A 21,403-nucleotide genomic window follows, 5' to 3' on the forward strand; every position below is an offset into this window, starting at 1 on the left:
GATTTCCTACAAGTGCAGCAGTTTCCTTCCACAGTCCAAAACTATGTGGGTTACATTGATTGGCCATGCTAAACTAACCCTAGTTTTGGAGGGAACTAGCAGGGTAAATGTGTGGGGTTACAGAGATAGGGTGGAATTGTTGTTGGTGCAGGCTTGATGGGCCCAATGGCCCCTGCCTGTACTGTAGGGATTCTATGATTGCCTACAGTGCTGTATGGAAGGGAATTCCACATTTTTGACCTAGCACTAGCTTTGGAATTGTCCTATCTCTGTAACTTCTGCCAATCTACGAAGCTCCAAAGTCCCTGGAGTCATCCAGTCCTGGTGTCTTACCCATCCCATATTTTTTATACTCCACCGTTGGAGTTGATTTCTTGAGCTGCCTATTCCCAAAGCTATGGAATTCTCTGCTTCAACCTCTCTGTTTCTTGTTCACCCTTTAAGTTGTTTTTCAAAACCCACCATTTTGAACAAAGTTTTTGTCATCAGTCCTAATAACCCTTTGCAGTTCAGAGTAAAAAAGTGCCCAGTAGCATTCCTGTGAAGTGCCTTGGAATGTTTTAATGAATAACGTTATGAAATATTGTGAAGTTTTCAGGATAGAGGTGGGTTACATCTTAACTCGTCGACACTTATGCTGCTGTATTAGAAACTTAGAAACTTCCTGGTCTGATGTCCCAGAAGTGACCCCAGTTTATTTGGAATTAATGGAGTCTTTTGTAGATCACTATCCAGAGGATTCAGCATTGGTGCTGCAGCAGGAATCTATCATGGAATATTTCCATCTGTTCAAACATCTAAACAGTGTCACTTTGCCATTTTCTTTGTGAGGAAGTCAAGTTCAAGCATAATGGAGTTTGCAGCCTTATGGCTCTCTACCTTTATCTGTCTCTACTAAATTCTGCTTCATGAATAATTGAGCAAAATAATTGCTCCTTTTTTTGAAATTACTTTATTCTTAGAAAATATACAGGGAACCTGAAAGGTAGCACAGATTCTAGGGAAGCAAAGCTAGAAAAAGGAAATAGAGAAGTAGAAGGCAAAAAGACAGACGAAGCATAGCAAGCCTCAAATAGGATCAGAATAATGTCAAATAAACAGGATTAAAAACATTGTATCTGAGTGCACATAGCATTCACAAAAAAGGTAGATGATTGCAGTGCACAAATTGGGAGCAGCCTGGTGGCACAGTGGTTAGCACTGCTACCTCAGAGCACTAAGGACCTGTGTTTGATTCCTGGCTTGGGTCACTGCCTATGCAGTCTGCATGTTCTCCCTATGTCTGCATGGGTTTCCGTCAGGTATATCCCAGTTTCCTCCAACAGTCCAAAAAGACATACTGCTTAGGTGCATTGGCCATGTTTAATTCTCCCTTAGTGTACCTGAACAGGTGCTGGAGTGTGGCAACTAGAGGATTTTCATAGTAACTTCATTGCAGTATTAATGTAAGCCTTCTTGTGACACTAATAAATGAGGTAAATGTGTATAACTTAATTGCTATTATGGAAACTTCGCCCTAACCAAGCTATGGAACTGAATGTCCATGGATATTTGGTATTTAGGAGGGATAGGCCAAATTGAAAAGTGTCCCGTTGGAATCCCACGCTTACCAACCTCTCATTACCTCTACCTTTTTGGCTTTTCTACCAATGTGAATCATTTTACACTTGTTCATACTATATTCCATCTGCCATGTTCTAGCACATTCACTTAACCTGTCCAATTTTTCTTGAAGCGTCCTTGCAACCTCCTCACAGAATAACAAGAAGAAATGTTTTCCACTTGGAGTGTGGTTGGAGATTGGAATGAAGTTCCTGTGAAAGGGTGTGGAGGCAGTTGTGATCAAACCAGTCAAAACAGAAATTGGTTTGCTATCTGCAAAGAAATAATGTACAAGATTATGAGGGTACAACAGGGGAATGGGACCAATTTGAGTGCTTTTTCAGAGAGCCAGTGCAGACTTAATTGCTGAATCTGTGATTTTGGAGTTCAGTTTTCAGACCTCCAGCTCTTTTTCTCTGACCACTCTTGTTCTTTTAAAAAAGAACAGTATATTCTTCAGTCACTGCGCAAAATTCCCCCACTCACCAGATTATCCAAGATAACTGCTCCATCAAGCTGGACCTTTTCCTACCTATTAATTGCCCTTGAGAAAGTGAATTGCTGAAGTCCATGTGCTGAGGGCACTGTTAGGGAGTTCTAGGATTTTGACCCAACAATAATGAAAGAATGGCAATGTTTTCAAATCAAGATTACATGTGATGTGGAGGGGAACCTGCAGGTGGTGCTGTTTCTATGAGAGTGCTGCCCTTGTTCTCCTGCGAGATAGAGTTTGGGTTTGGGGAGGCACTGACAATATCAATACTGACTTACAACTTTAATTGACACAAATTATGACACAAACATGTAGGAAAGAAATGTCTTGTAGACAAGAAATGTGTGAAGAAGTTGATTTAAAATACATACTAATAGATTTCCGATCACATTTCATACAGACCAAATGGCATCTTCAAATCAGCTAGTTCTGAGGACAAGGAATAATTTGACTATGGATAGGGAAGGAAGGGGCCAGGAATAGTAAAGTATTCCCAGGAAGAGATGTTACCAAGATACTTTATTTGCGGGTGTTACAATTAGAGTGTGGAAGGCACTGGACTTTTTAAATAATGAAGTCGTTGATTTTTAGTTGATGATGATCCTAATTTTGAAGTGGTTTGAGTCTTTAAGAACACATAGGGTGGATTTTTTCCCCCAAAAAAACTGAGGGTGGAATTTTCCCCAAAATATCCTGAGGGCAGAATCATACTGGCCATTCGCACCACGTCCCACTGCAGCAAAGTCAGAAAATTTGGCGCCCAGCGAAATCTCTGTTCATTGCAGCATGATGGGAAAATCCCGCTGGCATGAATGGCCACAACATTCCCGCCAAAGTATAATAATGGTAAGAAAATCAGAGGGATCCGTGCTGGTCTCTCATGCACACTCCACACTGTACTCATCCCACACTCAAGTCACTTTTTGGGAGAATGGTGAGTTGCATGCCGGTACAGGGAGGGGTGGGGGTGGGGGGTGGGGGGGGGGGGTGGGGGCAGCTAATCGCATTGGTAATTCAGGCTGTGGAGCACTCAGGCACTGTCTCGCAAAGGTGCCACAATCTCGTAGTGCACTTGGAGACCCCTTCCTTCCATCACTGACATCAAGAACGCCCCCCCCCATTAAGCAGTATGTTCCTCCAACTCCTACTATCACAGTCACCAACATTAGGGCCTTCCTGAGAGGGAACCCCAGCATCCCCCCTCCTCCCCAGCATGACACCAGGCATGCCTCCCATTAGGACTCCCAACATGTCCCCCTAGCACAATCCTGTTTGGCACCTGGCATGGAACCGATTTTTAGTCCTACATGCTATTTTCTGTGATTGGCGTGATCTGCATCAGGCACAGTGAGGCCAGAAAATCTCCCCCTCCGCCCCCTCATAGTTTCTAATTTTATTACTTTTAACATATTTGGTTTCCAGTAAATAACAAATTCAACGTCAAAATGGTGAATCTGTGTTCAAACCTGCACTGTTGGAATTTATTTATTTTACATAGAGAGCTGACATGGGCTTCATGGGCCAAATGGCCTCATTCTGTGCTCCAACCAATCCAGGATTCTTTGCCCAATTTCTCCATGTTTGTTTCTGAGATAACGTGTTATTACCATTACTAAAGCTTCATACTGAAAATCCTCTCACATTGCTAACTACAGCTGTAAGCAGGTATTGTCTGTAAATATGAATAATTTTATAGTCAGATTTCCTGTGGGAGGGTTGGTTGAGAAATTTTCAATGAATTGTGAAACTGAATGCTGTGAGTAGTCTACCATTTTAAAATAACATACATCATGGATGGAATTTTCCAGCTTTTCACCCCCGGCAGGATTTTCTGGTCCCACTGTGAATGGAGATTTGGCTGAGTGCCAAATACTCCATCCTCATTTGCAGTAGTAGCAGGGTGTGAACAGCTGATAAGATTGCATCCCATGTATGCATTATGTGGAAATACCTTTTGCCAAACAGTCTGATCCAAATCACAGCAACATCATTGTACAACTTGAAAGAAGTTTACGTAACTGCACGAGTCAAAGGGCTAATCTGCAACGTAAATGAGAAAGTTTGTATACTTTATGCAATTGGATTCTGACTCCAATTCCTTGCTCCAATCAATGGCATATTTATTGAACAGTAACAGGGATTATGCCGCCTGTTTATTTGCTAAGTCGTATTTAATGAGAGCAGCATTATCATTTGCAAACTATTCTAGTGAAGTATCTTTTCATTTGATTTTGGGTGTGTTCAAAGTCGAATGAAGAGACAGTTCACATTGCCTAGAATAGTTTGCAAATGATGACTACCTGTTTTGAGAAATTTTTGGTTCTTGAATTTCTGCTCAATGATATTGCATACAGCAAGCACAAATCTATAATAAAACTTCACATGAGGGCAACATTTTAAAACGGCTTTAAAAAATGCTTAATAAAACATTAATTGTTCCATCAAAAAGAGGTAACTTGATGCAATTCAATTACTGGAGCTGAAACTGGATTCATCTCAAAATATAAGCATTTACAATCAGTCAATCCACCACCTCTGAGTAAACGCATTTTATGTTACAACAACAATATTTCCTTTAAAGTAATGAAACATCCCAACAAGGCACCTCACAGGAGCATTGATTTATAATGTATGACACTGAGTCACATGAAGAGATATAGGGTGCAATGTTACCAGCTTACCCATTGATCAGCATGGTGAGCTGGGAAGATAGCATGAGAGGCCAAAAATCTGATTTGTGCTCACTATCTTCCTGGCCCCATTTTACTGGTGAGAATAGCTTTGTGCTCAGAAAGGGCATGAAGCTCATTAATATAAGATTGCCTGGATCTCCATTTAATTATTAAGTCCAAAACGGTTGCTTCTGCCCTCCTGGATGTTTCCCGTCTTGCTGCTGAGATGATATGCTGATGAGAATCACTACTGCTTTGCATGCTAAGTCCCAGGATGCATAGGTTAGAGGGATTAGCGAGGTAAATATGAGATGTTATGGGATAGGGCCTGGATGGGATTGTTGTTGGTGCAGACTCAATGGACTGGATAGCCTCCTTCTGCACTGTAGAGTTTCTTTCTATGATGTGGTTTATTTAGACTTTCAGAAGGTCTTTGACAAGGGCTCACATTGTAGACTACTATGAAAGGTTAAATCAAATGGGATTGCAGGTAATGTCTTGAGATGGATAGAAAGGTGGTTCACAGATAGGAAGCAAAGAATTGGCATAAATGGGTCATTTTCTCATTGGCAGTCAGTGACTAGTGGGGTTCCGCAGGGATCTGTGCTCACGTTATATATTAATGATTGGAAGAGGAAACTGAATATATTATCTCCAAATTTGTAGAAGATACAAAGTTGGGTGGCAGGGTGAACTGTGAGGAGAATGCAGAGATGCTTTAGCATAATTTGGACAGGCTGAGTGTGTTGGCAAATGCAAGCCGGATGCAGTATAATGTGGGTAAATGTGACATTATCCACTTTGGTAGCAATAATAGGAAAACAGATTATTACTTGAATGGATGCAAATTGAAAGAGGTGCATACTCAACGAGACTTTGGTGTCCTTGTGCGTCAGTCACTGAAAGTAAGTGCACAGGTTGAGCAGGCAATAAAGAAGGTAAATGGTATGTTGGCCTTCATGACAAGAGGATTTGAGTATATGGATAGGGATGTTTTGCTGCAATTGTGTAGGGTATTGGTGAGGCCACACCTGGAGTATTATGTGCAGTTTTGATGTCCTTATCTGAGGAAGGATGTCCTTGCTATAGAGTGAGTACAGCGAAGGTTTACCAGGCTGATTCCTGGGATGGCAGGACTGTCAAATAAGGAGAGACAAAGTCAGTTAGGATTATATTCACTTGAGTTTAGAAGAGTGAGAGGGGATCATATAGAAACTTATAAAATTCTAACAGGGTTAGACAGGGTAGATTCAGAAAGAATATCCCAAATGGTGGGGAGTCCAGACCTAAGGATCATAATTTGAGGATTTAGAACTGAGGTGAGGAGATAATTTCTTCATCCAGAGTGATGAATGTGTAGAATGCATTACCACAAAAAGCTGAGCCAAAACGCTGTCTGATTTCAATAAGAAATTAGATATAGCTCTGGGGCGTAAAGAGATCAAGGGATATGGAGGAAAGGAGAGGATCAGGATATTGCATTTGATGATCAGCCATGATCAAAAAGAATGGCAAAGCAGGCGCAAAGAGTCAAAAGGTCTACTCCTGCTTCTAGTTTCTATGTTTCTAAATAATTTCTAGAGGTAATTGAGTCATAGGATTGTGTTTCTATGAAGATATTTTATGACAAAAGCATTTTATGCTCTTTCTCTTGGAATTCACTGATTATGTGCCATAGTTACAGTGCATGATTTTGAATCATCACCCCCAGCACCTTACAACTTAAGCACGTTACAGCATTTTGGACTTAACATCCATTTCAACAATTTCAAATCATAACCATTGGCTCTATAATTTTGTAGAGCAGTTATGATAATAAGGGTGGTGGGTGTCTGGAACTCACTGCCTAAGTTGGTGATTGAGGCTCAAATGCTCAACTCATTTAATAGGTACCTGGATCTGCATCTGAAATACCCTAACCTGCAAGGCTATAGATCAGGTGCTGGAAAATGGGGTTAAAATTAAGCCCATTTTTTTCTTTCTTGGCGGGTGTAGATACAATGGGCTAAATGGCCTCTTTCTACACTGCAAATTTTCATAGCATGGAATTTCTACAGTGCAAAAAAGAGGCCATTCAGCCCATCGAGCATGCACTGACATCAATCCCACCCAGACCCTATCCATGCATCCACACATATTTACCCTGTTAATCTCCCTGACAGTAAGGGACAATTTAGCATAGCCAATCAACCTAACCTACACATCTTTAGACTGTGGGAGGAAACCAGAGTACCTGAAGGAAACCCATGCAGACATGAGGAGAACTCCACACAATCACCTGAGGCTGGAATTGAACCCGGGTTCTTGGCGCTGTGAGGCAGCAGCACTAACCACTATTGTCACCGTTTTATGGTTCCACATGGTAGATTGATCAGAAAGGTGAGATCTCATGGGATTCAGGGAAAGAGGGCAGGTTAAATCCATAATTGGACAGGAAACAAAGGGTAATGGTGGATTGTGTTTTGCAAATGGAAAACAATTTCCAGTGGCATTCCAGGATGCAGTGTTGGGGTCCTTGCTGTTTGATGTATATATTAATGATTTAGAGTTAAATTCTCGGCTGATCAGACCCTTCAAGGCCTTTTACACCCACTATCCCCAAACCCTTTACATTATTGTTAATTAGAAATCTGGCAATCTCTGTTTTAAACTTACTCAATGACTGAGTTTCCACAATCCTCTGGAGAAGAGAATTCCAAAGATTCACAACACTTTGTGTAAAGAAATTTCTCCTCATCTCAGCCCATATGGCTTCCCATTCATTTTGAAATTGTAACCTCTGGTTCTGGACTCCCCAAACAAGGCAAACATCTAACCTGCATCTACCTGTCTATTCATTTAAGTATTTCAGAGGTTTCATTGAGTTCATTTCTCATTTGCTATAATTTAACCATGTTGTGAGAGTCAGCTGACCCAGTAGACAATGTAGCCAATGGCAAAGTAGTGCAGTGGTCAACTGACCTGGAATAAACAAAAAGAAGATAGGGACAGCGCGTGTGCCTGGCCGGCCACACGTGTGCCCACTATCCCACCTGCATGCGTCTGCCTCCCTGCCTGTACCCGCCTCCCCACCTGCGCCAGTGCCCCCGCCCATGCCCACTACCCCGCCTGCGCCCGCTACCCCCCATCCTGCCCCCGCTCCCCCACCTGTGTCCTTGTCCCTGCCTACACTCGATACTTGCCTGTGTGTGCTCCCCCACCCGCGCCCACTACCCCCCACCTGCGCCTGCTCCCCTGCCCGTCCCGTGTCCGTGCCCGTGCCATCGCTCCCCTGCCCACTCAAGTGCACCATGCCCCTTCCCACTCGCCCCTGCCCACACTCCATCGCTCGCCCCCACCCGGGCCCTCCTGCTCGCCCCCTGACCACGCCCTCCCACTCGCCCCCGCCCGCACCCTTCCGTTCACCCCCGCCCGTGCTTAGCTGCTCCCCCACCCGCGCCTTCCCGCTCCTCCTCATACATACACACATACTCTCTCCCACCCCCCTCATACATGTGCACAGTCACTCGCTCTCTTCCCCTCACATACATGCAAACTCTCTCTTCCTCTCACACACATTTACGCACTCTCTCTCTCTCCCCCAACACACATTTATGCTCACACTCACTCTTTCCCCCTCACACACACATACACAGATACTTTCTTTCTGTCCCCCTGACACAAACAGGCACTGTCTTTCTCTCTCTCCTCCTCCCCTATCTCACACACACTCACACACACACACACTCCACATCACACACGTGCTCTATCTCTATTTCTCTCTCCCCCTTGCGCAGTCTCTTTCTCTCCCCCCTCGCACACACGTACACATTCTCACCCTCTGGTTCTGTCTCTCTCCTTCACACACAAGCGCACACACACACACTCTCTCCACCCCACATACACGCTCTCTATCTTTCTTTCTCTCCCACACACACATGAGCACACACTCTTTCTTTCTCTCTCTCCCTCACACATGCACACTCTCCCCCCTCTTTCCCTCCACCCTCACACACACTCTCTCTTCTCACACACGTACAAACTCTCTCTCTTCTCCCCCTTCACATACATTAACGCACACACTCACTCTCTCTCCTCCTCACACATGCATGCACACACACTCTCTCTCTCTCTCTCCCCATCATACACAAATTTTGTCTCTTTCTCTGTCCCCTTCATGCACACGTGCACTCTCTCTCGCGCTCCCCTTCTCGCAGATATAGAACATAGAACCCTACAGTGCAGAAAGAGGCCCTTCAGCCCATCGAGTCTGCACCAAACACAATCCCACCCAGGCCCTACCTCCATATCCCTATATATTGTACCCACTAATCCCTCTAACCTAGGCATCCCTGGAAATTAAGGGGCAATTTCTTAGCATGGCCAATCAACCTAAGCCACACATCTTTGGACATGCGCACACTCTCTCTTTCCCCCTCACATGCATGAACCCTCTCTCTCCTCCCTTACAGGCACACACACTCTCTCTCTCCCCTTCACACAAAGGCACATTCTCTCTCTCTCTCCTCTTCGTAGACATGCGCACACTCTCTCTCTCCCTCACATGCACCCGTCCTCACAGACGCACACACTCTCTCTCTTCTCTTCCCCCCTCCTCACACACACACACACACACACACACAACCCCCCCGCCCCCCCCCCCCTCTCCTCTTCACACACATGCTCTCTCTCTATCTTTATCTCGCCCTCTCACACACATGTGGGCACACTTTCTCTCTCTCTTCTCCTCGCAGACATGCACACACTCTCTGTCTTCCCCTCACATGCACTGTCTCTCTTTTTCCCCCTCAAACACATGCACTCACTCTGTCTCTCTCTCCACCCTTTCACACACAAGCACACAGTCTCTCCCTCTCTTTCTCTCTCTTTCTTCCTCACAGACGCGTACACACTCTCTCTCCCCTTCACACAAATGTGCTCTCTCTCTCTCTCCCCCTCACACACATGCACACATTCTCTCTTCCCACCCCATCCAAACATGCATGCACGAGTACACACGCCTACACACACACGCACACACATGTGCACACACAATCTCTCCCCTGTGCACAGTCCCCCCTAGACATATACACTTTCTCTCTTGTCTCTCCCCCGCCCAACTCCTGACCCCAATAAACACACCACTCCCTGACTACTACTTTAACCTACTCAATCGAGCTAAACTATGCTCAACAACACACTAGAATACAGGATGGCAGGCCCAGGATACTCACATCACTCATACACATTGAATAAAGCAAACTATACCTATCTCTAGGCACCCCATAGGCATCACTTTGGCTCTGCCATCAACAAGATTCCATCCATTTCTCCTCATTGAAAGAACCCTAACAACAGGATGGTATGCCCACAATATGTTCCATGAACAAAGTAATCGAGTAACCACTATCACTTAGTATGCAGCCAAGCCAACGTAAAAGACCAACCCAACAAGGCTAGATATCCAAAGGTTAGCCGACCATGCTCAGGTGTGCACCAGTACATATTTCCCCCTCTTCTAACACCAGTGATGCCAAGGATAGAAAAAACCCCAGTCTTTTCCAGAAAATAAGATCGGTCTGTTGGTCTGTACCTCCAAAGAAGACAAGCATGGATTCCTTAATCCCAAAATAACAGAATTAGAATGCAACACTAATAGTTTTAATGGGAGATTATCCCTCATCCACAATGAGGACTTAAAGGCTATCCCAACCACCCATATTCCAAATCACCTACCTGCTATGGCGCTACTCATCTTATCTATAAATGAAGGACCAAAAGGTATACTTTGATTGTAAATGCAACAAGTAAAAAACACAGGGAAATACCAGACAACCCTTATGTCATAACTAACTCAGCATGCTCCCCATGGAGATCCACAAATAATCACCAAACAAGCAAATATCTCCGTATTGCAAACACTGAAAGCCCAGAATTAGAATTTGATACAGGAGTACAAACAGATTGGGCAGACCCCCAGCCTGCTGTTCAGTACCACATATCAAAACCAAGATTGAATGCAAATGGCAATATACATTAAACGAAAGCCTCTTTCATTCCACCATTGGCGTATGTCAGTGGACAAATATCATCAAGGAGAAAAAATGGACAAACTGCTGTCTCAGTTGCCAGGGATCCGGGTTCAATTCTGACTTGGGTGACTATGCAGAGTCTGCATGTTCTCCCCTTGTCTGCATGGGTTTCCTCTGGGTGCTCCAGTTTCCTCCCACAGTCCAAAGATATGCAGATTAGGTGGATTAGCTACAGTAAATGCATGGAGTTACAGTGCTGAGCCTAGGTAAGATGCTCTTTTGGAGAATCAGTCCAGACTCGTTGGGCCAAATGGCCTCCTTCTCCAGTCTACGGTTTCCATGGTTCACTTCACCCGTTCTCTTTTGGCATACTTGCAGTTCATCAATGTGAGCACCAATAATCTGTATGGGGGAGCAAGAGCATCATCCACAACTGTAACTACAATGGCAGCCAACATCTCAATTTCTATGGCATTGCCAAAACAAAGGCCCACTCACCAGCAAAACTGCCACTGTGAACTGGGCCCCACCCTGGCCATGTCCCATCACCTCAGTCAAATAAGGATTTTCTTGATTTACTCAACTCCCCTTCGTCAAAATGTAGTCAGGATTTTCCAAGAAGATAGCAGAGATTATACGCATGAGAATCAAATAATTATGGGTTGTGCATCAAGATAAAAGAAAGGATTATAAGGCAAGTTCTTAACCTTGTTAAGAACTTGTGAGAAGGCTTATGAGAAGACGGCTGCTCCTGTGCTTGCATCTCATGGCCCTCATGTTTTGTTTTAATTAAGATCTGAGGGTTCATCGTTCAGTGTAGAGTTCCACACCACATTATTCAATAAATACATTTTTTAGCACCGCAGCACAACAAATCCCTTCAGAAGTATTTGCACTGATGTATATAATGAATATAAAACACCTTCACAAATGTATAAATATAGAAACAGAAGTAGCTGGGGAAAATTATTTTATTTTAACATGTCTCAGTGATAAATTGTGCAATTAGCTTGTTGTATTATGCTGTTGATTCACACTTGTTTATGTCTGGCATTTGGAAATATTTTAATAGCAGAAAAGCAATAAATCTAATCTCAGTATTGCTGGGGATAATGCCACATTTTCAAATGCGGATTGCTTTAATGCTAATCCTGTGGGTGTTGTGTGCGAGTGAAGTGTTACCTCTTTTAATCATTTGAGATATTATCAGCTACTTATTTCCTATCATAGCAAGGATGAAAATCATTTCTAAAACCAAAAGTGACTGGAGAGAGGGAATAGGACTGGGTGAGGCAAGTGGGTAGGGGATCTGAGAATTCACTGATTGGAATGTTCTGGCTCTCCTGCTGACAGGAACTTCTGGTCCCGCCAAAGTGAATGGTTGTTTGAACAGTCTTCAGGACAACAAATCCTTAGAGGATGCAACCTCACGTGACCCAGGTTTACCATTGCAGTGACTCAGATACTCACCTGGTGAGTCGCATTTAACAAGTGAGCAAGAGGAAATGGTGGTGGTGTCGGGACAGTAACTCCCATTCCGATCTCGCTCCAGTGCCTCACAGACCCCAATAGCACATCCAGGGATGTGGCTGCCTGAGTCTGTGGACTCCTGCTACACAAATATTGGCTGTGTCAGAGAGAAAAGATATGAATTAGTAATAAGAAGGTAAATATGTTACATCTTGTTTGCTGTTCTTACTGTTGAAATGCATTCTCTGTTGATTTATAGGTAATTAATAGGTGCTGAAGCACTTTTAAAATGCTCCATTAAAAACTACTCCTTTGGCCAAAATTTTGGTTAAACACCTTGGAATGTTTTAAAGATGCTGAATGAAAGCTGCTGCTGTTGTTGAAATTGCTTTGTAAACGCAGTGTTGTTAAATGTACATAGGTTCCTGATCTTACATCTGGGATAACCTGACTTATCACTTTTGTAGGCTGCATGGATAAATACCCTGGAGACCCATAAATATACTTGAAATCTATGTCCCCCATTCATTAATTTAGATATATCTCAAATGTATCACCTAAAGTACTGAGGAAGGATTACGCAGGAATGAGTCAATAGGATTAAGAAGACTTTTTCCAAAACCTGCAGGCCCATAAAGTCAGCCAGGTCAAATTAAGCACTTAGCAGCATAATAAGACTGATCTACAGGGACCGTGATTTTACCAGTTGTTCACACCCTGCTGCCACTACAGTGAGGTCAGAGAATTTGGCACGCAGCCGAAACTCCATTTGCTGTGGAAGGATAGGAAAATCCCACAGGCGTGAACAGTGACAACATTCCGGCCATGGACTTTGATGCTTGGAACGACAGGTTCATAGTTTAGAATCCCTGAGTGGAATTTAATGGTCGCAGTGGAAGAGAAAGCTGGAGGTTCTGGCAAGAGGCTGCACAAATCAAAGGCAGATTATGTGCAAGATCTATCGATCTATCTATCTATCTATCTATCACCCAGTGTACCTTCCCTTCCACCCTGATCCCCACCCCTGCAGAGTTCCCTCCCTCCCTTCCACCTCGATCCCCACCCTTGCAGAGTTCCCTCCCTCCCTCCCACCCCAATCCCCACCCCTACGGAGTTCTCTCCCTCCCTCCCAACCTGATACCCACTCCTGCGTAGTTCTCTCCCTCCCTCCCTCTCACCCCGATCCCCACCCCTGCAGAGTTCCTTCCCTCTCTCCCAGCCCGAACCCCATCCTTGCAGAGTTTCCTCCTTCCCTCCCACGCCAATCGTTCAACCTCTGCGTCATTCCCTTCCTCCAAGCCCGGTCCCCACCCCTGCGGAGTTCCCTTTCCCTTCCCCCATGCCTTGCATTGGCCCACCCCTACTCTGGCTCTGCCCGCACTATGGCCTCACCCCATTGGCCCTGATCCTGGCATAGTTGTGGTGCTTGATGGGCATTGCCGGGGTGCCAGGTGGTTAGTGACAGGCTGGCACTGCCCCATGGGCACTGCCTGGCCCTGCCTCCAATCACCTGAGAGCGCAACAATCTCTGATACCCCCAGCGAGTTATCTTGTTTGGTTTCCTGCTGGTGGAGACCATCTGTGATTCCTGCTACCTCCTCGACCAGTGAGGAGATAAGGTCAAGTGAGCCTGGACGATAGCATCCGGGACTCTCTAATGACATGTAAATTATGTCATAATATTTAAATTGGAAAGGGTGCAAAGCCATTTCACTGGCAAAACAGTGCCAATTAAATCGGAGGGAAGCAGGAAAGTGGGTGAGAGGGCGGTTGAATGCAGGGCCATTGCTAGGTTCCCCCAAGTGCAGCGGGTAATCAACTACGTATATGTGCCCATCATGTCTGTCACAGAACCTCAGTATGTAACACCTGAAAAGGATCACACAAGCGTGTGCAATGTTTGCAGAAGCTACAAGGTTCTTGCATCTTAGACTGTCACAGGCACCTCAGCTTTTTGGGCCACCTGAATGTCTCTGTGGATGGACACTGGAAAACGAGCGTTCTGCTTTGAAGACGTGGCTTCTTACAATTTTGTGGAACTGGAACACAGTGGCACAGGACATCTACAACGGTGCCAGGTGACTACAAGGGCAGCCATTGAGCAGGCCATATGCTTTCCGATAATGAGATTTAGATGCCTAGATAGATATGTTGGAATCCTACAGTACGTCATCAAGGATCTCGCATGTCGTGGTGGGAAGCTGTGCTTTGCGTTGCTGGCATTCCAGTGGGGAGTAGCCTTTGAGAATTAGAATCATAGAACGCTACAGTGCAGAAAGAGGCCTTTTGGCCCATCAAATCTGCACCGACCACAATCCCACCCAGGCCCTACCCCAATATCCCTACATACTTTGCCCGCTAATCCTTCTAACCTACACATCTCAGGACACTAAGACGCAATTTAGCAAGGCCAATCAACCTAACCCGCACATCTTTGGACTGTGGGAGGAAACCAGAGCACCCAGAGGAAACCCACGCAGACACGAGGAGAATGTGCAAACCCCACACAGACAGTGACCCGAGCGGGGAATCGAACCCTGGTCCCTGGAGCTGTGAAGCAGTAGTGCTAACCACTGTGCTACCATGCCATCCTACTGTGCATTAGGATGTCCTTGCATGTGCATCCCCCTCATGAGATCTGGAGGGGGCTCGAATGTAGGCAGCAAAAGACAAAGCACCTAAGGGCATGATGCCAATGGACATTAATGTGCCTGCCAAGGAGATGCACAAATTAGTCATATTGATACTTTTCTCCGGCTCTTAGCTTAAATATCCTCACAAACTCTTCACTGTCCTCCCTCATACAGCCTTGCTGACCTTTTCTTGAATATCTTTACCATCTCAGTGGGCCCAACTTGACCAAACACTAAGGCATCATTTTCCATTACCCTCAGGCTTCTTACCCCCTCCTCAGGAGTTCACCAGCTGATGAAGGTTCAATGGTGCAGCAATGAGCACTCGAGTCATAGAGTTGAGGGGAATGGAGGAGTGAAGAGTTTTGGGAGGAAAACTCCCTCTGAGATAATCTGACCATGTCCACCTTTTGACTGGGAAGAGCATCTGTCTGTGTGCTTCTGTTTCAATGAACACTTCCAGAGAGACATCAGTAAAGTGGGAGCTACTCTTCCTCTGACCACCATTTCTTTAATGTAGCTCTGATTTCGTCTCTTTTCTAGCTGCCTCTATGTGGATTTCATTTAATCCAAATGCCACCGACTTTTTAAGTAGGGGGTGTGTCCCTTTCAGCTTCAGGGACTTGGCAATATGTTGCTGTTTCTTTCACCATCTCTGGGTTACATGCTGGAACTCCATACCTAACAGCACTGTGGAAGTGTCTTGACCATATGGACTGCAGTGGTCAGCACCACCTTTTTGAGGATAATTAGGGATGGACACAGGTTTAAGACAAACAATTAATTAAATAAAATGTCATCTGTGATATTTTCTTTGTAAGATTCTGGAATATTGCCACTCAGACTATTATGAAGTTAGATAAAGATCAACTTGAGGGAAATGTTGTGTATCATTCATGACATTTAAGCTAATTGCTGCACTGCCCCTAGGTTACTCCTGTGGAGGGTGTTTCCACTGGGATTTCCTCCCAAAACTCTCCATTACTGATCTGTAGTGCCTGTACACGTGATTGATAAAAATCATGGTATCAATGAAATAGAAAACTATCATTTTAATCAATTCAAATCCTTACTTTTTGTATCTTTATTTTTATCTTATTTATTATTTCACGGGATGTGGGAATCACTGGTCAAAGAACAAGAACAAAGAAAATGACAGCACAGGAACAGGCCCTTCGGCCCTCCAAGCCTGCACCCGCCATATTGCCCAACTGAAGTAAAACACTGTGCCCTTCTGGGGATCATATCCCTCTATTCCCATCCTATTCATGTATTTGTCAAGATGCCTGTTAAAAGTCACTACTGTATCTGCTTCCACTACCTCCCCGGTGTTCAAGGCACCCACCATCCTCTGTGTAAAAAAAAAACTTGTCTTGTACGTCTCCTTTAAACATTGCCCCTCGCACCTTAAACGTATGTCCCCTAGTATTTGACCCTTCCACCCTGGGAAAAAGCTTTTGACTATCCATACTGTCCATGCCCCTCTTGTCTTATAATCTTGTAAATTTCTATTAGGTCACCCCTTAACCTCCATTCTTACAGTGAGAACAAACCAAGTTTCTCCAACCTCTCCTCATAGTTAATGCTCTCCATACCAGGCAACATTCTGGTAAATCTTTTCTGTACCCTTTCCAAAGCCTCCACATCTTTCTAGTAGTATGGCGACTAGAATTAAACACTATATTCCAAGTGTGGCCTAACTAAGGTTCTATAAAGCTGCAACATGACTTGCCAGTTTTTAAACTCAGTGCCCCAGCCACTGAAGGCAAGCATGCCGTATGCCTTTTTGACTACCTTCTCCATCTGCGTTGCCTTCAGTGACCTGTGTACCTGTACACCCAGATCCCTCTGCCAATCAATTCTCTTAAGGGTTCTGCCATTTACTATATATTTCTCAACTGTATTCAACCTTCCAAAATGCATTACCTCATATTTGGACTAAACTCCATGTGCCGTCTCTCCACCCAAGTTTCTAACTGATCTATATCCTGCTGTATTTTCTGATGGTCCTCATCACTATCTGCAATTCCACCAACCTTTGTGTTGTCTGCAAACATGTTAATCAAACATTTACCTCCAAATCATATATATATTGCAAACTCACTGAAATTTAAAAACTGAAATGCCAGAAGACAGAGAAAAATTCAGTGACACATTCTGACTTGAAATACAAATTCTAGGAACAGAGGCGCAGAGAAAACAAATGACCAGGAAAATGCTGTGAAGAAAGGCTTGGAAGCTGAAGGCAGTGATTTAAAATTCCTTACTGCAGCAGAAGAGAAAACCTCATTTAATCTCCATTGGAAGTCTAGTTTTAGATTGTAGAATCAGCAAAACCTGCAAGGATGAACTAGGTATTTTAAAATTCCAGGCTACCGCAAGTCCTGATAAATCCTTAAAATAATTTTAATGTTAAAACTACTGTGTGAAAGAAAGCTGCTGCTAAAACTTGATCCTCGCGTCGATGTGGCATCCAATTTTGCTCTGAAAAGGCAAAACCAATCAAATAAACATTTGGAAAATTGCAGCTTCTAAACTCAGCTGACAGAAAGTAAAAGCCAGGATTTGACAAATTCATGACTTTAAAATTAAATGCTGAGCCAGAGAGCTGTGCAGGTAGCTGTTTCCAGCAACTATTATTGAGAAAAGAATTTCAAGCTCCATTTTTGTGGAGCACACCAAAATTGGTCAGCGTGGGAATGCCTTTTGTTTCCAGCTGGACGACCTTGAAATCTTAAAGTAGCACCTACGCTTTTTAAAATTTAACCATAGATCATAATTTCACACTTCTAAACCAAGTCAAATTAATATAAGGACATCAGCCACAAAATTGGGGACTTCAGAAGGAAATGTTCCTAAGATTTAGCATCACTTCAGATTAAATCAAATTCTGTGGAAGAGCAGGTGAACATGCTTCTTTCCTTGGTTGGCCCAACTTTAGACAATATTATGCAAGGCATCTACAAAATTCATCTACAAAATTCAAAAACATATTAAAATCATTTATCTCAATCTAAAGCAATAAAATCTTTGAAGGAGATAAATTCAATAAGAGAGTCCAACAGCCATTCACCACTTATCTGGACAGGATGACAGAAGGTTGTGAGTATGGAAATTTAAAACGGGAACTCATCAGAGACTGAATAGTAGTTGGCTTACGTACGATACACTCTCTGATCTCTTACAAGCAAATGAAGATCTAAATCTGGAAAAGACAATCTAAATAGTCAGACAGTCAGAACTCAATGAGCAGTACGGGACCATTTTAGGAGGATAGAATAAACTGTGGTGTAGAGGCCAACCCACAGTCCAGCTAGTTAAGCAATAAAACATAGGGACACTTTAAATCAGGGAAAGCAATACCTGAATGGCCAGGAAAGCAACCATGCCAATGATACGGAGTGAAGTGCCTGCACAGCCGAAATCAATGTCCTGCAAGTTCAGCCCAGTGTTTCCAATGCAATAGGATTGGGCACTACAACAAGCTGTGCAAGACACGACTCTGAAATGCAGAGAAGGCTCAAAGATTATCCACGAGGTTAAGATTGCAAATCTAGCTTCTTGGTTGAGGTCAGACATCTTGGTTTTTCATTTTGAAATGCAGACATTTCAGTCAATGGTCATTTAACAAATTTTAAGATAAATACAGGGGCCAGTGTAATGGTCCTTTCAGAAACATAATTTGGCAACAGACACATTACACTCGGGGCCTGCAGGCATCTGACTTCAGTTATAAGCATCATTCTGAAACCACTAAGACGCAGTAGCAAACAAATCTTCAAGCTGACTACACCATCCGTAACCAGCCTTTCTCTTTACTGAGTAGAGATGACTGCATGGTCTTGGACCTCTTCAAAACAGCAGATGATTTCAAGACAAACAGCAGATGATTAACCAAACAGATGAAGACTTACAGTTAACCCTGATAAAGACAACAAAGACTTCAAAAAAACCCTACTGAGATGTAACCAGGAGCCACAACATTTGCCACTTGTCAGCCCAAGTTTTTATATTGTTAATGTCTTGCTGAATATGGGCACATTGTTTCAATATCTGAGGTGTCACAAATGGCACCGAACATTGTGCAATCATCTCTGAACATCCTCATTCTGACATTATAAGGGAAGGAAGATCATTGATGAAGCAGCTGAAGATGGTGGGCCTCGGACACTATCCTCAAGAACTCCTGCCGCGAGTGTCCCGGGACTGAGATAACTGCACTCCAACAACCGTAGTCATCATCTTTGTGCTAGTTATGACTCTAACCAGTGGAGAGTTTTCCCTTTGAATCCCAGTTTTGCAAGGGCTTCTTGATGCCATACTTAGTCGAATGTTGCCTTGATATCAATGGCAGTCACCCTCACCTCACCATCTCATATTCAAAACAGTGATAATACTACACCGCAAGGTGCACTTCAACACAATTTACAATCCACATGAATTATTATTTTCCTTTGATGTATTTACTTTAACAATGATGCAATGAACAGATGTTGATATAATTTTTAATTAGCATGTAATTAGATTTATATTCCATACAATTTGTTTATTTTGGGATCAAAAGTCTTATTTTTTTTCAATCAGTGTGTGTCTTTTGTGACTATCAGACACATCTCCAGCTGTAAGTAAATTCCATTTCGGTAAAGCATGTTAATATGGTGCTGTTTAAAACTCTGCAGAATCATCAGTTTTGTGCAAGCATTATGATTCTGTCAGTCCTATCAAGGGAGAATAAATTATTGTCTGTACTGCTGAGCAAATATATGCACAATAGTTTTCAGAAGCACGTCAACTATAAAGAATTGTTTTTAGGGTCTGTGTATCAACCTGACAGTAGACAGGTTCACTGAGTTTAGCTACTGCTTGATGAAGAAGTGCTGATCAAGTCGTATTTTCTCAGAGTTGCCTAATTTTAGTCCTGGCTCATGCGTAGCGTGGCATTGAGAGCTTAATAGAGTCAAGCAGGGAAGTTATCATGGACTAATGCTATAAAGAAGTGTCACTATTGGTGTTTTTGCATTTTTTCTCTGTTACATATCTAAAAGGGTTACATGGTTGCTTTAAGAGTTGATCACACAATTTGATGATGATGTTTTGAGGGTGTTTGCACAGGCTGCTGTTTCACTTTCAATTTGTGCAGGGAACATCTCTTTCAATAAAACCTGTTGTGTGTTAGTTTGAATCAACATGTGAAAACTGCATTCTTTTCCTTCTGTTAAAACCCACAAGCCTTAACATAGTTGGGACATCAATCCTCACAATCCTTTCCTTGGTTTAGTGTGTTACAATGTTCCTATAGATGATCCCTATGACAATGAGTGTGCCTTCACTTCTTCGATCTCCATATAGTTTTGTAGAAAAGCTCAGTAATTGGGAAATTTATGTTATTGCATGTCACCAATTGGTTATCATGCATCATCAGCATCTTCAGAAGGTAATGGAATAGACAAATACTACACCATATCTTAAGTTGAAAACCACAAATAGATTTATTAAATAGTAAATGGATAACAGATTGAAAATTCAGCGCACTTTTGACCTAAACTGGGTACAGACTAAATCATGCCTCCTTATGATACACATCACATTCCACTTATTCTAAGCTGTAATGCAGCTGGAACACAATCCTGAACAAGTAATTTCACTTCAGTAAATATTGCTAGCCATCCAGAGTTTCCCACTAAACTACCAGATGGGACTGCTGCATATATAAGAATCCACACTCAATTCAATCCCATCGGTAACTGTAGTGCTCAGTGGTGGGGAAAGTGATTCCAAATTGCTCTTCATATAACATTTTATAAGAGTCGTGTGGATTGGGATAATGTTACACAATTATGGTATCCAGCGCTGCAAATAGGGAGCCACGAGTTTACCCCAAAATATTTATAACAGAAAAGTTGTTCAGGACTGTTTGTGACTCCTCAGATACTGAAGCAGTCTGTCTCCAAATGCAGCAAGAACTGGGCGATATCCAGGCTTGAGCTGTCAAATGGCAAGTAAAATTCATAGCACGCCAGGCAATGACCATCTCCAACAAGCTCTATTCCCACTTCCAACATCCTGAGGGTTACCATTAACCAGAAACGGAAATAGACTAGCCGTATAAATACTGTGGCTACAACAGCAGGTCAAAAGCTAAGAATCCTGCAGCAGGTAACTCTCCACCTGACTCTCCAAATCCTGTCTTTCATCTAGAAGGCACAAATCACTTGCCTGGATGGGTGCAGCTCCAACAACACTCAAGAAGCTTGACATCATTCAGGACAAAGCAGCCCATTTGAGTTGCATCACAATCGTAAACATTCACTCCCTTTACCACTGATGCACACTGGTACACAGTGTGTACCAACTGCAAGATGCACTGTAGGAAGTCACCAAGTCTCCTTAGACAGCACCTTCCAAACCCAGGGCTCCCATCATCTAAAAGAACACAGGCAGCTGACACACGGGAACCCCACCACCTAGAAGTTTTCCTCCAAATCACTCAGCATCCTGACCTGGAAACATATTGTCATTCCT

At 43.4% G+C, this 21,403-nt stretch overlaps 1 protein-coding gene across 1 annotated transcript in view; it reads left to right on the plus strand.

The window, feature by feature from the left end:
* The window catches only part of LOC145345507 (E3 ubiquitin-protein ligase MARCHF1-like), a 361,092-nt gene that overhangs the window by 27,461 nt on the left and 312,228 nt on the right, over positions 1-21,403 (plus strand). The gene's annotated exons all lie outside the window — the stretch shown is intronic.

The sequence above is a fragment of the Carcharhinus amblyrhynchos genome, chromosome 1 (genome assembly GCF_965287045.1).
Source record: "Carcharhinus amblyrhynchos chromosome 1, sCarAmb.v2.hapA, whole genome shotgun sequence".
In the NCBI taxonomy this organism is placed as follows: domain Eukaryota; kingdom Metazoa; phylum Chordata; class Chondrichthyes; order Carcharhiniformes; family Carcharhinidae; genus Carcharhinus; species Carcharhinus amblyrhynchos.